This window comes from Sceloporus occidentalis, unplaced genomic scaffold, assembly GCF_023333645.1.
Source record: "Sceloporus occidentalis isolate IW3139 unplaced genomic scaffold, rSceOcc1.0.p SCAF_1, whole genome shotgun sequence".
Classification (NCBI taxonomy): Eukaryota; Metazoa; Chordata; class Lepidosauria; order Squamata; family Phrynosomatidae; genus Sceloporus; species Sceloporus occidentalis.
The window spans coordinates 166,877,915-166,895,398 of record NW_028316981.1 but is presented as its reverse complement, the minus strand read 5'-3'; positions in this window follow the sequence as shown (position 1 = coordinate 166,895,398).

Genomic DNA, 17,484 nt, shown 5'->3' with positions numbered 1-17,484 from the left:
AGATGTTATTTTTTATAGCATGTCTATCCAAATAACCTCACTCACACATTCTGGTTTTGTTGTTCACACTATTTTTTATTGGATCTGCATCCATGCAAATTCTGTTACTCACACATGTCAGCACTGTGAATAAAGATGGAGTCAATGATATGGATTTATTCAAAACACGTTCAAGGCATGCAGAAATTTTTCCTTGTTTATTTGCATTGGTTATTCACACAACTGACAGTGTGAATCTTTTACAAAACTTGGGGGAAACACTGGATTATCCCAGAGTTAGTGGGGTTTTGGGCAGCTCCCCGCCCCAATTTATTTGGGTGCATTCAAGATGCATGTGAACACCAAAGATTTAGCCCACATTCTACTGGGATTATTTTCACCTCCTGAATAACATCTGAGTTGCACCAACCACTGAATACATGTGCATCAGAGAGAGTGAAGCTTGGAACGACAAAACCAATCCATTGTTTCTTGGTCATGTCTAGTCCAGGCCTTAGACAAAAGGGTTTCATTCTGGGTGTCCCAAATTACTCAGCAATTTGTGCATTTCACAATGACAAAGTTTTGTTGCACATGCCTGGGCCTGCTCACTTGCCTGGTGCTCTGCAGATGCACTTAATTCGTTACATGTGCTGCTGTGACCATTTGGTCTCTTTCCACATGCCCCAGGCTGGAGAGATGCAGTCTGCTAAAGCACAGTGTTCATGGGGCATCCTTGATGTTACGTAGTGTCTTACAAGTTGTACTTTGCTTTTCTATTACTGTTGTTCTTGTTTTAACAAACTCGCCACAATTAATAATATTTAAAAGCTTCAATCAAATTAAATTCCCTATTGTCTTGTTGTTTGGTATTGTTGGTCACAAAACTACATAAATAATGAATATATTTTAAAACTTTTATCCAATAAACCATTCTCTCACATTATTACAATGAAAATCTTTTACAGAAATGAATACATTTTATACCCTCTTTTTGTTGTTATAGTTGTTAAAAACTTCACATATAAGGAAGACATTTTAAAACTTCAAATTAAGTTTTCTGTTATTGTTAAAAACTTCACAAATAAATGAATGCTGTGGATATAGTATATCTTGATTTCAGTAAGGACTTTGACAAAGTTCCACATGATATTCTTGCAAACAAGCATGTAAAATGTGGGCTGGATAAGGCAACTGTTACATGGATTTGTAATTGGTTGACCGGCCGAACCTAAAGGGTCCTCAACAATGGCTCCTTTTCATCCTGAAGAGAAGTGACCAGCGGGGTCCCATAGGGCTCTGTCTTGGGCCCAGTGCTATTCAATATCTTTATCAATGATTTTTAGGACAAAATTGGGGGCATACTTATCAAATTTGCAGATGACACCAAATTAGGAGGAATAGCTAATACTCCAGACGACAGGATCAAGATTCAAGATGACCTGAATAGACTAGAAAGCTGGGCCAAAGCTAACAAAATGAAATTCAACACGGAGAAATGTAAGGTACTGCAGTTAGGGCAGAAAAATTAAACGCACAGATATAGGATGGACGACACCTGGCTGAATGAAACTACGTGTGAAAAGGATCTAGGAGTCCAAGTAGACCACAAATTGAACATGAGTCAACAGTGTGACGCAGCAGCTAAAAAGGCCAATGCAATTTTAGGCTGCATCAATAGAAGTATAGTGTCTAGATCAAGGGAAGTAATAGTGCCACTATATTCTGCTCTGGCCAGTTCTGGGCACCACAATTCAAAAAGGACATTGAGAAACTGGAGTGTGTCCAAAGGAGGGCAACTAAAATGGTGAAGGGTCTGGAATCCATGCCCTATGAGGAATGACTGAGGGAGCTGGGGATGTTTAGCCTGGAGAAAAGAAGGTTAAGAGGTGATATGATAGCTCTGTTTAAATATTTGAAGGGATGTCATATTGAGGAGGGAGCAAGCTTGTTTTCTGCTGCTCCAGAGAACAGGACCCAGAACATTGAATGCAAGCTACAGCAAAAGAGATTCCTGCTCAACATTAGGAGGAACTTCCTGACAGTAAGGGCTGTTCGACAGTGGAATACACTTCCTCGGAGTGTAGTGGAATCTCCCTCCTTGGAGGTCTTTAAGCAGAGGCTGGATGGCCATCTGTCGGGGAGGCTTTGATTTGGATTTCCTGCATGGCAGGGGGTTGGATTGGATGGCCCTTGTGGTCTCTTCTAACTCTATGATTCTATGATTCTATGGCATGTTACAGACACGCCTAAAAGTATGTGCTCAGCACATACTAGGGTTAGAAAGGGGCGTCCCTTCTGGACGCCCCCAACCCTAGTCCGTGCTCAGCACGTACAAAATGGCGGCGCCCATTCTACATGGGGGCCGCCATGACGACATCATTGCCACGTTGCCTCCAAATGAGGGGGCGCGGTTGTGACGTCGCACTGCGTGAGGGCGCCTAGAGCACCCTTTCTGCAGCACAAGAAGGAGCTCCGAAACGGAGCTCCTTCTGGGGTTTGCGTCGCTGGGCGCAGCCTTTACATGGCTGCACCAGTGACGCAGAGGAGAAAGGGGCCAAGTGACCCCTTTCTCCTCCTCCCCGCCGCCATTGGGTGTCCTCTGGGCTTGAAGCCCCAAGGACACCCCTTTCCAGGCCGCGGGGAAGCGGCCTTTTGCAGCTTCCCCGCGGCCTGGAAAGCGGCGGATTGGGGCCTCGGAGGCTGCCGTTGTGGCAGCTGAGGCCCCGATACAGCGGGGAAAGGGCCGGATACAGGCCTCCCCAAAGGGGCGGTCTGTAACGCGCCTATGTTTCTATGAATACATTCTAAATCTTCAGTCAGATTAATGTACCTTTTCTACTGTTATTAGTAACAATTTTATTAATAATTAATATTTTAAAACCCATTAGCGAATGAAGTTTACTTTTCTACTATTATTGACACTTCACAATATTTTAACTTTTTATACTGTTATTGTTATCGAATACACAAATAAAGAATACATTTTAACTACCCACCAAATTAACATATTTTTGTATCATAATAATAATTGCTACATCAAAAAACTACACAAATAATGAAAAATTTTTAAAACTTCAAGTCAAATTAACTTTTGTTTTCAATTATTAAAACATTTAACAAACAATACATTTTGAAGTTTTGACAAAACTAACTTTTTCTGTTACCTTATTATCATCATAAGCAATAAATATGTTTTAAAACAGTAATCAAATTAATTTCTCTTTTCTGCTATTATTACTGCTATTACTGCTACTAAAAACTTGACAAACAATACATTTTATGGCTCCAAACAAATTCCAATTCAAGATGTTGTCCTTAAAAACTTCATAATCAATGAATATATTTTAAAATATCATGCAAATTAACTTTTATATTATGATTAAAACATTTCATAAATAATGAATACATTTCAAGCCTTAACCATACATTTGTATATATTTTATTCTTCTAATCAATGCTTATTCTTATTCTTCTTATTAATTAAAAAAACTTCAAAAATAATGAAAACATTTTTAAAATCCTGAAATGTATCTAGAGGCATGGAAATGAACAAATTTGTATTTATTCTTCTGCTAACTAACAAACGTAAATAAAGAATATTTCTATTTTAATGACCGAGTATAGTCATGGCTGGTCATGTTCAATCCAGTGTTGCCATGCATTCAAGAAGAAGAAATATATCACCAAAAGGGAGGATAAGAGATTTGCATAATATTTGCATGTTCTAATTATATTATGAATAAATGTCCTTTTAATATATCAAAATAATAAATGTATGCCAAACCAAGTTATATATAATGCATTTTATAGACTTTGTATGAAAGTGACTTTCATCTGTAAAGGGTGCTGAGATTGCATTTTTCTATTTTTCTGAAAGTTTCACTTTTTTCAAGGTGAAAAAAACTAAAAAAAAAAAAAAATCTCCCATGGTTTCAAACTTGCGGAAAATTTAACATTTCTGCTCCCATCTAAATGCTGGGGAAAGGCATTGAAAGAACTGCCTGGCTATTTATAACTAGTTACTGACAAGGTCTGAAGTACTGGAATTATAACATTAATAACTAATAATGGGTGTTATTAGTGATGTGTATACCATTACCATGTTATGGAACTCACCAGTACTTTAAAGCTTGTTTTTCAAACCTCAGCACTATAGGACCCTGCAATGGGTTCAGGGGAATCAGGTTGTGTAATAGTTTGAGTGCTGTATACAGCTGGTGACTTTGTGCAATTCACACTCTCTCAGCCTCAGAAGAAGACAAAATCAATCTGACTCTGAATAAATCCTGCCAAGAAAGCCCCCTGATAGGGTCACCCTAGGGTTGTCATAAGTCAGAAATGAGTTGAAGGCACACAACAAGAACAAAATGAGATCAGGCTCTTAAACAGTGTGTTACTTGAAAATCCTTTTCTGTAGATAACAGTTGGTTTTACTCAATAATCTAAGTTTTACCAAGTTCTGAATGTGTACATCTCTGTGATAGCCCCCTGGAGCTCATTTTACATGAAGGCAACACAGGTTGATGCATTTTTAAATGGCCTGATTTTATCACCCTAGTTAATGATTTGTCACATTATTTATTAGACGGTGGGATATCCAGAGGGATCCATTGCATTAGCGTATAAATAATGTGGCAAATAGTTCAATAGAGCTATAAAAAAGTGATTTCAAAATAAATTGACCTATGTTAGCTACATGTAAACTAAGGCTGTGAATGATAATGTGCACTGTGCCCTTAAGTCTGAAAAATAGGTACCAGGGAGAAATGGAGCTAAAAAGTTCACTAGACTAAAAAGGCCTTGAGCAAGCCACTAATCTCTAAAGCATGAATTCCCTATTTGTAATAAGGGAATACTAATACTAGCCACATTTGCAAGGCTGTTATCATGATAAAAAAAAAAAAAAATACTAGGTAGACCCTTGCCTGATCAGAACTGGGGCCATTCTAGCACCAAACAGGGGCATCATTAGGGAGTCCAGGGGGTGCAGCCTGCACTGGGTTTGTTTGGGCTGTGGCATTCACCTTCATCCGTTTAAAACCCTGGAGCTCAGAGGAAGGAAAGGCATGAATGAGGCAAGGCTCAGTGGGCAGCAAAAGGAGATGCCTCGGTGTTTTGTTTTTAAATTTTACTGTGTTACATTTTTCTTTTAAAACATCATATCTTACTAAATTGTCAATTTAATCACATGGAACATTTAGGCTGTGCTTATGATACTATTATTTAAAGGTGCAATTTTAATTTTGCTAGTTGTTTATGTTGCAACTATTGCCATTACATTCAGTAGTATACAGGAATTACGAGGTACAAGTAACATTAGTACAAAAACCATTATTAAGGATTCTGAGTGGTGTGGTAAGGGAGGAGGTCAATGTGGGCCTGACACTGTGAGTTATTGCACTGGGTGACACCAACTCTACTGATGCCACTGACCCATCCTGTTTCCCACACCTGCCAACCAGATGCCCATGGGACATCCACAAGCCAGACATGGGGGCAATACTCCTTCATTCCTTTCACCGCATCTCCACTTTTCCCAGTAACTTGCAGGATAGTATAATGCATAACCTCATATTGTCATACTATGCATATCGAGATAACACGAAGCAATTTGAGCATTGAGGGAAAATATTGTACAAACTCTATACCCTAAATTCCTTTTCTGTTCCAAATAGTATAGAGCCATGGGCTCAATTGGACTTACCTGTGTATTATTGTGTGCCTTCAAGACTTTTCATGGGGCAAACCTGCCATGGGATTTTCTTGGTGTGGTTTATTCAGAGGCAAGTTTGCATTCACCTTTATCTGAGGCTCAGAGAGTGTGACTTGCCCAAGGGCACCCAGTGGGTTTCCATGACTAATTCAAATCCTGCTCTCCAGAGTTGTAGTCCAACTCGCAAACCATTACACCGCACTGAGTCTCCCCTATCTGTTGACTCAACACTTCAAATGATTGTGGGGTTTTTTCTTACTAGTTGGGACTAACCAACAGTTTTCCAGTCTGCGTACTGTTAACTATATGTCTGTCATTTTAGAGGAGCAAAGTGCTTTGCACCATAACTACATAACTGACTGTAAATCCTCAGAGTCCCATGAGGCTCACTCCCAGTAAGCCATACAGAATTACAGCCTTCACATCTTTCCATTCATTTTCAAAACAATCCTATGGGTGGTGGCTGGATTTTAATTCCCCCTATTTTACAGTCTGGGAAATTAAAAGCCTGTTCATACTAGCAGATCCTACCACATCACTGTTGAGAGGAAAATGTGAGTGTGACATGGCTCAGGGCTTCATAAAAAATATACCCTCCATCTGTCCTGATTCGGCAGGGACAGTCTGGATTAATCCTCTGTTGTCCCACTCCCCCCACTTTCCCCTTTTGTTCTTTGCTTACTTCTGTTGTTCCAAATTGCAAAAGTAGTTTGCATCCAGTTAACTCAGCAGGGAGGAGAGGGGCAAAATCTTGACTTTCCCAGTAGTCTTGAGCAAAAGCAAACTGCTGCAGCCTCTCCTAGCTTGTGTGTTTTTGCTCATTAATAACTTTTGCCAGTATGACCACTCTCTGATGTTACTTGGCCACATTATTATTATTATTATTATTATTATTATTATTATTAACCTTTTATTTATGAAGCGCTGTAAATTTACACAGCGCTGTACATGTCTTCCAGTTCTCAGCCATTGAATATTGGGGGCATAGTTTCTATGGGAGAATGTATGAAACTACTGGGCTTTAAAAGAACTTGGCTGGATCACATGACTAATTTTGCTTTGAATATTCTTTACATCCATGATTTCCCATACATTAGTCCCCCAGGAGTTTTAGACTTCAACTTCCAGAAGCCCCCAACCTACTTGGCCAAAAGTCAGGAATTCTGGGAGCTGAAGTCCAAAGCATCTGAGGACTAAATGTTGGGAATCACTGCTTTATATGTTCCAGTGGTTTGCCTGATGGGAAATGATATACACAAGACATTCAGTGATGCAGATATAAAAAGAGGCCCAAATTAATTGCAGGGAGGATATTATCACACTGCACAGATCTTGGCAGAGCCCTTGTTAAGATGAAGGTGAGAGTGGTGGCAACCAAGGTCTAATCTGCATTACAGAAATAATTCAGTTTGATACTGCTTTAACTGCCATGTCTTAATACTATAGGATTTGTCATTTTGTGAGCTATTTAGGCTTTTTATGCTGGAGAGTTCTGTATTCTACCAAAGTACAAATCCCAGAATTCCATAGCATTGAGCCATGGCAGTTATAGCAGTGTCAAACTGCATTATATCTGCAGTGCAGATTAGGCCCCTGGCATATTCACATCAAATCAAACAGTTTGTGCGGGGTTATTTGATGAGCATAGATACAAGAAGTCATTATAGAAGTACACAAGTCCTGGGAGAGGTACAGTTTTCATCTTTTAACTTGGCACTTTATAGATAATCCAGATAGTCCTCATGTCAGTGAAGCAAAAGAAGCATGGCAGCATGATGCTTATTGTAGCCAAGTACCCAATAATGTTGGCTTTATTTCAATTATTAAATACAGAGCTGTGAAACAGGTCCCTGACAGGCAATTAAAGCCCTTTATTGCCCTATACATCAATTTCAGTTCTCAGAACAGAGCTAGTGAACAGTTAGTAGCAATATGCACTGTGCCCTCATCAGTTCAATGGCCGGCTTGGACCGATGGCTACATGACATGTGTCCTCCAGAGTCCGTCAGCATCTGCTGATCCAGTAGGTACCAGTGGAAGGAAAAGCAGTAAGACCAAGGTGCCCACCTATGTGCGTATCAACCCCAAAGTGGAAGTGGGTCAATGGAAAAGAGGCCAAGAACAAACATTTGCATAAAATTTGCATTTGCTACTTTTAGGATTTGGGAGGTTATTTTTTAAAATATTTCTTCCCCATTACTTGCTATAGGGTTTTCAAAGAATATGTCATTAGCTAAGTCTGTGCTGCAGAATTAATGCATTTTGACACCACTTTAACTGCCATGGCTCCATGTGATGGGATGCTGGGATTTGTAGTTTTGTGAGATGTTTAGCCTTCTCTTTCAGAGTTTTGGCACCACAACAAACTACAGATCCCAGGATTCCATAGGATGGAGCCATGACTATTAAGGCTGTGTGTCAACAACCACTGTTACTTATTATTTTTTCTGCTGATTTTTGCGAGGTGTTGAGCAACTGATTGAAAAATGTATGTCAAAATGCCTATGAAATATCCCTTTCAAAGGAAGCTTTGAGACTAACTTGATTCTTACACCAATAAAACAACTTTATTCTATTTTAAACAGAAATAAACATCAGTAATATCAAAAATAAACGTCAAGAGAGGACTGTCCTCTAACAGCCCATCAAAAGCAATATATCTGTTGCTAATTTTTTTTAAAGAGCCTATGGCAAGCCTACATGAGACCTAGGTGAAGGTTATTTTGACCAATGCGTATTTAATACTTCTTTTAATTACCATTACATGTTTTATGTCACAAAAGGTGGAATATAAATATGAAAAACCTCTCAACTTAATTTCAGTCAGAGCCTGCATGGGGTAGTGGTCTGGAGTTAGACTACCATTCTGGGACCTGTGTTCAAATCCCCAATTCATCATTTTAACCCCCTGGGTGTTATTGGGCAAGTCACACTCTCTCAGCCTCAGAAGGCGGCCAAGACAATACCCGTCTGAACAAATCTTACCGGGAAAACCCCATGATATGGTCTTAGGGTCACCATTAGTCAGAAACAATGTGAAGGCACACAGCAATTAGTTTCAGTTTACTGTGCTTAATTCCTGACCACTCGGTATTCCTTTCTATTTTCATTCTTAATGAGAATTTCTTCTTCACATCCAAAACGCTCTCACAAGATAGAAAAAGAAAGCCTAAAAAGAATCATGAATGTTTTTCACAGGGAAGGAGAGACAGGGGAGAGTTGAAGAGTAGCCATTCCAGAAAGGCTGTAGCGATTGCAGTGGATCATATCAGCCCGTCTTGTGCCTCCCCCTCTCTCCCCAATAGATATTTGATCTCATCTAGTGTTGCCAAATGATTTTATCCTCCAGCTGTAAGATGCATCATTTCTTGGTGGGGTTTTTACAATGTGCTACAGCTTAATTATTTAACACGACTGGGTTATGCAAGTTGATGCATATGTTTCCAAGGGACAGAGTGGGAGTGATTGATTGGCTGAGTGACAGAAGGAATTAAACAGCAGAAACTGAGGTGGAGGGGGAAGAAATAGGATGCTCCCATTTTTATTGCAAATGTCAAAGGGACAAAGTAGAGAGGAAAGTTAAAAACCGGCTGCCTTAAAGTCTCAAAGTGCTCTTGGATTGTCATGCCAATCCACTCACTCCTTCCGTCTGCCTGTCACTTGCTCAGAAATCACTCAGCTCAAAAAGTAAAATAAAAATGATCTGACAAAGCCAGGCTCTTCAGAGAGAACAAGAACAAGTTACAGAAGCATATTTATCCCCAAATCCTTTTCTACCAGCAGGAATAGAGCTGTTGTTTGTTTAGCTTCACTCACGCTAAAGGGTGGAATTGTGTTTGCATTTCTTCCCCAAAAATATCCATCTTGCACCTCTTCAGACTGATGATTGGACAAGTGCATCATGTCTAGGACATCCACATATTTCAAAGACTGGTTTGGCAAAGAAAACAATGTAAAGAACACCATGCATAACTTTGGAAAGCATGCAGAGCTGGCAGGCTTCTGTTTAGGAAATACACACCAACACACTTTAGTCTCGGGAACAAATTCAACTAAGTACAGTACAGTAGTGCTAGCGATGAGTATAAATATGCATATGTTTTGAGGGCAAATGTACAAATATATGCTCAAATTTCTGTGCAAGCAGGAGGTGGGGAGGTCTTGCAGTCATATATCAAGCAGGGACAGGACAAGAATGCTGATGAGATTGAGAAATGCAGTGGCAAAAATGAGATCAACAGATTTTCATATCCCTGACTCAGGGCAAATGTTAAGACAGAAAAGGTCTGTAGCTCTACACAGTGGGATACTTACCCTAGGGAAATTGTGGAATCCCTATTATCACAAGCACTTACCCACCTACTCTCAAAAAGCAGCAGATAAATGATTAGCCAGGAATGTTTTTCATAAATAAATGAAAGTTTTCAAACTAAGGAATGAATGAGAGATATACAGTGGTTCCAGTCACCACCTCTACAGATTCCATGAGTTGCTTCACCAACTTGAACAACTATTCATGTTTCTTCTGCACTTCATAAAAATATGCTAAGTAGAGAAATATCATGAGTGCAACAAGAGGCCACTGGATGCAAGAAACTTACAATTATAAAATTGAAAGAGATCCCAAGGGCCATCCAGTCCAACTCCTTGCCATGCAGCTAGAGATAATCAAACAGGAATCCGAGTTTCTTTGTGGTCCAATACATAGACATAAAAAAGTTATACACATATGGAGCATTATGTAGGCCCAGGTGGCATTCAGTAGACCTTTTCAGTAGTATATGCTTTGACAACTGATTCCATGCATGCCAAGGCTTTATCATGACTACTGATAATCATCAACACTACTGTCCCCACTTCTACTGTGAACCATTATAGTGCTTTGGAGTACTTGAAGTGCTTTATGCATAATGCGGGGGACTACACATCCTCTGTTCAACAGGCCATCCAGGACAAATCTGCAAGCTACGGCATCCTAGAAAGTGAGAGCCTTGAAGTTGCCCATCCATCCAAAGTAAGCACCTGGTGACAGTAAGCTGAGCAGATAGGTCCATCACAGTCTTCTGCAAGATTTACAGTGCTTCTCTGTATTCTAATGATTTTTAAAGCTGCATGATATTAGCACATGCAAATGCTATGTATATTTGTGTTGTCTTTTATCTTTATTGTTGTTGTTGTTGTTACCCTCTCCTTTTCTACCTCCTCCTATCTGATACCAAGGATCCTCTGTTTAGGGGCTTCTTCATAATCATCACATCTGCACTGGTGAAAGTAGACAAAATAACTCTTGCTGTCACTGTGGAGATTCCTTGTATTCCTGTAGTACCATTCCCATCCTCCTCATCACCATCACTGCCACCATCTTTCTCAATGTCACAGTCTACCAAATGTTATCGACTTGGAGTTTTGGACAGCAGCGATTCAGATTCTGTTCAAGAATTTAGGAATGAGTGAGGCATTGTCAACTAATGTGGCATGTTCCAGACAGTGTAATTTTCTGTACTTGCACACTTGTGATCCTAGGTATAGCAATATCTTTCAAAGGTTTTAGTCAGTCTGTTTGGAACTTTTCAGGCTGATTTTTCTTATCTCTTTTCTTGCTTTTTGCAATAATACCATTTTCAGTAATACTGAAGAGAACATATGAAATATTAAAGCAAGCTGGGAAAACAAACCATTTATTCTACATGGGTGATCTGAAACTATATGCAGAATCACTAGCAGAAGGTAAATCCTTATGGACTGCTATAGGAATCATAAGTGTCTTGTGTTTCTTGATGATATCAGAGGTGTAGTGAAGATGTGGTCTAATTGGTCCCAGAACTGGACTCTGAGGCCCAAAACAGATGAAACAGAACAGAAAACTGGAAAGCATGTATTCACAGTAGAAGAGTTAAAGGAATGAGGTCCCACATGCTGTTGATCATCCACAAACTTTATTATCTTAAAAAGCCCAATGTGTTTTGGCCTTGCCACAAATTGACCTTCTTCAGGGGCTATTATCAGAGATTTCTGTAGTTGTAGTCTGCATTCTCAACAAAGTGGACACTCCGAGTATTAGAAGAAAGGGCCAAAAGGTGTAGCTTCCAGATACTTCAGGGATGTGGCATGCAGATGACACAAACCCCCGGTGCAGCTGGAAGCTGCTCTGAGTCTGCCTAAGGTGGCCCAAAGCTGGCACGAAAAAGAGAGGCAAAAAGCTGCTCCTTGCTGGCAGCCCATTTAGGACTGTGGCAATGGCCAGTTTTGGGGCCACGACATTCAGTCACTGTGGTCCAAGGCTGATCGGGGGCCGATTGCGGTTGGACCAAAGGCCGTTCCAAGATGCTTATCTGCTTCACGCCTTAGTCTAAGCAGAGGTGTTTTTTTTCTTTGTGTTTTCAGGTTCCATTTTCCTAGTTCTATTCAGAGTCTGACTGGGGGAGTCTATTTCACCTGGTTCCATATTTACACATAAACCAAGTAAGCTATAGCATTGCATCACAGATCATGGAGGGCCTCTATATTTTTCTTATTTAAAAAACCCCTTAACCTTTCTGTTTCTGATAAAATAATGCACTTTGGGGATGGGTGTTTGTTAGTGCTGTTGTTAGCACACCCTGCATACCCCATGCTGTATTGGGGTTCCCCATATTTTCATATTCCATGTTCATGTTCTTGAGAGGTCACAATGAGATTTAAGAGCACTAGGTCAGGTTCCTAGAAGAAAAGGAGAGAAGACCCAAGTTATGTGGATGATCCAGGTAATAATTTAAGCAAAGCTAAATGAGTGTACCAATTGCTCCTTTGTTCCCCCATGTCGTCTGCATTTCCTCTTGCACCTTGAGACAAAGGGTCTCCTTGCAAGAAAATCAGTAAGCCAAGCTCTCAGCCTGCTCCCTACCATGTTCCCAGCCACCTTATCCTGTCAAGTCACCCTGGCGTTTTCCCAGTCCAATCACTGTTTTTATAACTCCAGAGTTAAAGCCATCAACCAGTCCAAAATCCCATTGCTGATTCCTGGGGAAAATCTTTGTTACAGTGCTAGAGATCATCAAGATACCCCCAGAGGCTCATGATCAAGTATAAATGCTGGTTTTAAAATCTAGCCTCTTTACACACTGCCAGCATACATTGCTGTGCACACAGTACACATACAGTTGTCCCATGCTGCTTTCTGTGTATGTTCTGTGTCACCCTCAGATTCCAGTTTGAGCCACTCTCACTCTCCATCGTCTACTCTTCAGATAAGTAAATATCACCTTCCATACCCCTCAGACTCTGCTGACGATTATTAGCTCCCCAGAGTCCAAAAACAATCTGTCAGATTTAAAAACTGTGAGCTCCATGTAGGGAAGGAAGAAAACTGATTCAGTCTTCATATTTAGGCAGTGACTCAGTCGACTGCCTTCCAGCAGCATGAAGGAACTGTACAAAAGGTGTTAAGTTACACAGTAATGGTGATGCAGTGGTGTCCTGAATTTACTTTTGGACTTCCATAAAACAGACTTTCTGCCTGGCCTAAAGGATGTCCTTCCAGATATCTCCACTCCACTCTCTACACTCAGACAACAACAGTGGTAGAGCCCTGCTGGAACTGGAGCATAATGGAGGTGGGAAATGGCATTTTGGAACTCTCCCTCATATCAGAATATGGACACACACTTATTCACCCCACATATAGAGAATTGGAATTATTCTTTTTCCTGACTAACTTTCTTTAGCTGGGGTGCTGTGTTGTTTTTGTTTCTTTTGTAGAAGATAGAATATTCAGTTTGGGGGAAGGGATGCACATTTTAAGGCTTTCAGCCCCAGAAGTGCTGCACCATTGATTTTTCCTTCCTTCCTTCCTTCCTTCCTTCCTTCCTTCCTTCCTTCCTTCCGTCCTTCCGTCCGTCCTTCCTTCCTTCCTTCCTTCCTTCCTTCCTTCCTTCCTTTGTTTTCTATTCCTTTTTTCTTTTCTTATATACAATAGCTGTCTGCTTTCTTGGCTTTACTGGAAATCTGACAGTATCCTTGGCTTGCCTTCATCCTCTTTCACTTGCTGCTCCATGTTCCTGGCATTGCTTCCTGAACATCTGTGAGCTGTGTCTTCCCTCATTGTTTTTAAACCCTTGTTTAAAACTTTTGTGTTTTCCTGAATTTTAATTTAATATTGTTTTATAAGCTTGTATATTTTGGTTTTATATATATATATATATATATATATATATATATATATATATTTGTCATGTTGTTTTATATTGCATTGGTTTTTGTATTTTGTATTTCTGTCTGGATAATTTGTTTTACAGTCATCATGTACAGTTTCATGTATTACAGTAAATACAGTTTCATGTATTTACAAATGTATTACTCCTTCCTTACCATGTGTGATGTGTAGGTGCATGGGTGTATGTGTGTATTTGATTGTACACCTATGGCAAGGCTGACTGGATTTTGTTACTGTTTTCCTGTTCTTTTGCCTGTAAAGCACCACATACAATGATGGCACTACATAAATAAATAAATGACAATAGTAGGGTTGATAAAATACATGTTCACTTATGGTATTTTTCCTCAAAGTACACACACACATGCATGGATGGACTAGCCAGGTGGGCCCCTGAGGAGAAGAAGAAAATAAAGAGCTGTGAAAACCCCATTGTTAGGACTGACCTCAAAGTATACAAGCTTTCAAAATATTTCAGGGATGGAGGTGGGGAGTGAGAGAGAGACAAAAAACTCCAACACGTCAGTGACATTTTGGATGGTCCTGCTAAGAAATGTTTTCACTGTTGTTGTTATCCACCCTCAGGTTGATCTTGACCCATGGCGAACCTGTAGATGAGACATCTCCAAGACTCCGTGTCCTCCACTGTTCTGCTCAGTTCTTGGAAATTCATACTCATTAACTCTTTTATAGAGTCCATCCATGTAGCACTATTTCCACCCACCTTTCCTAGCATTATTGGTTTTTTTCCAATGAGTCATGCCTTCTCACGATGTGGCCAAAGTATGACAGACTTAGTTTAGTCATCTTGGCTTCCAAAGAGATTTCTGGCTTGATCTGTTTTAAGACACATTTGTTTGACTTCTTAGCTGTCCATGGTATCCTCAGCATTCTTCTGCAGCACCACATCTCAAATTAACTGATTTTCTTCCTATTAGCTTTCTTAACTGTCCAGCTCTCACATCCATACATGGTGATAGGGTATACAATGGCTTGTATGATTCTAACTTTCTTGCTCAGTTGTACATCTTTCCATTTTAAGAACTTTTCTAGTTCTTTCATAGCTGCCATCTTTATTCTTAGTCATCTTATGATTGCTTCACTGCAGTCCCCATTATGATCAATGTATGATCCAAGGTATGAAAACTCTTTTACTGTTTCTATTTCCTTATTGTCTGGATTGAATTTATGTAGATCCTCCATGGTCATTGTTTTTGTTTTCTTTATGTTTAGCAGTAAGCCTGCCTTTGCACTTTCTTCCTTAGCCTTCCTTAGTAGTTGCTCTCAGTCTGTGATGCTTACTGCTAGTAGTATGGTGTCATCTCCATACATTACATTATTAATATTTCTTTTCCTGTTTTCATTCGTTCTTCCTCTGTGTTAAAGCTTGCTTTTCATATAATATGTTCTGCATAAATGTACTGCTCTGTTATAGCTTAAATTCTCTATGTACTTTCTCTTGAAATATTTTTTAAAATATCAAACCTCTTTGAATAGTGTGTTTTTATGTGAGAACTGAATTGGGAAACTCAGGAACTGTGAAGTCTCTCTCTCTCTCTCACACACACACACACACACACACACACACACACACACACACAGCCTTGATCCCTTTATCATGTCACTCAGTACTGACATTTGCAAAGTTCAAATTCCTTGAGCATCCCCAGGTCCTAAGACCCTCAACACAATGGAGAGCGTGAAAGTCTCAGAACACATGCCTGTATTGTGATCTGGAGGGGCTGAACGCACTCTCTGGATGCAACTACATCACTTGTGATATTGGAAACCCCCATATTTTTGGACTACAGCTTCTGGAATCTTCTAGCTGGTGTGGCCACTGGCCATGCAGGCTTGGTGAATTTAGGAGCTGTAATCCAAAAACATATTCTCTCCCCCCACCCAATATGTGCACTGTTGTCAAACAAGTAGTTAGAGGTCATTGTGTGATATTTTGTCTCTACCCTCCCAGAATCCTTCCTTTCTTTCTCTTAGCATCCTTTATATCACTTGCCCTGCAAAAACCATTTTTCCAGCTTGAAAGTTCTCTCTGTGCCTGTTGCTTTTTAATTTTCCCCCAGTGGGAGGAAGAACCAAAATATGAGCAAGGCTGGCGGCTGCACCGGTGAGTGAACGAAGATCCTGTGGCTTCCCACACAAGCGACATTCTCTCTCTCTCTCTTTTTTAAAGAAGCCAATTTGATTCACTTTTCAAGGAACAGGTTTTCATGCTTTGTGCATTTATTTCCTAATTTTATTATGCCATTTAATTAGATCATGCACATTGGTTTTATTGTTAAAACATGTCCTTGTTTTCTTTATAACTGGGTTTCATGGCACTACAGGGACATTTAGGAAAATATCACATGAGCTGCATTCCAGCATCCACTCTCAAAGATGGGCCTAGATGGGAGGGGACAAGGCTGCTGCTGAGCCATAAATCTAGTCACAGATGGAAAAAGCAGAATATTATTTGCAGCATGCTGAGTATCTGGCAAATTCCAGCAAGGGACTCTGGTCCCTTGGAGCACTTAATTTACAACAGTGGGAAGAATGGGGCTACTACTACACTATAACCCCTTTTGGAAGGACACTGAAAAGTTGTGTGCAAGATTCCATTTTACTGTCTGACAACATTGAGAGGGGCTCCCCAGAGACACCATATTTCATGTTGACCTGAAATGGCTGAGAAGTTTGTGTTTCTCCTGTTTCTGATCCTCAGGTCAAGGGATGTTCTATGACCTAGTGCTGCAAGTGTGTGTGTGTGTGTGTGTGTGTGTGTGTGTGTGTGATCCTATGCCCAAACGCCTCCTATGTCCATTCTTCCGAGCTGAGTTTTTCTTGGAATTTCCTTGCGGAAGAGAGCCTGTCCTGTAGAGGAGCCATTTCCCACATCCTGTTCAACCCCCCTCTCCCCAGGGGTCACCCAACATGATCAGATTAGCAGCCGTATGCAGAGTGTGCATTTTAGACTGAATGAAGCTGAAGGCAAATGGGATATGGCTAGAAATTTTGAGGGGGGGAGATGTGTTTGCATGGGTCTGCATATATGAGTGAAGGGCAATTGGAAAAGAGATGGCTTGCTCCATTCGCTTTCTCGGGAGTATTTTGTGCCTGTTTGCCAAGGCGGAGAACCACAAACATTTGACCAGCTGTTTCTTGAGTGATGGCAGGGCAAAGGAGATTTGAAACTTCAGGGATTATCTATTTTGCACAGGTATTGGGTTCTAGCAAGGCTCTGAAGAATCTAGTCTCTGACTCATTCAGTGATGGATAAGCATCAGATTAGTGAAGGACATATACCGTATATCAAAGTTGTTTCCATGGATTTCTGTTTTTCACCTCCAACTCTGTCCTGTGTTTGTTCCATGAAGGTTTCTTTCTAAACAGTCAGTATAATCTGCACATACTTGTGTGTGCATTTTCCCCCAAATGGATGCATTAATGGATTATTAGTTTAGAGTTGTATACTGCTTAGACACTTCTTAGGCGGTATGAAGTGGCATATAAATGAAGCTTGTTTTTGTTTTGGATGTATCACTCATGTTCTTACTTAAGCATGTTGGGGTGCATTTTAGAAAGGTACACAGTGGATTTG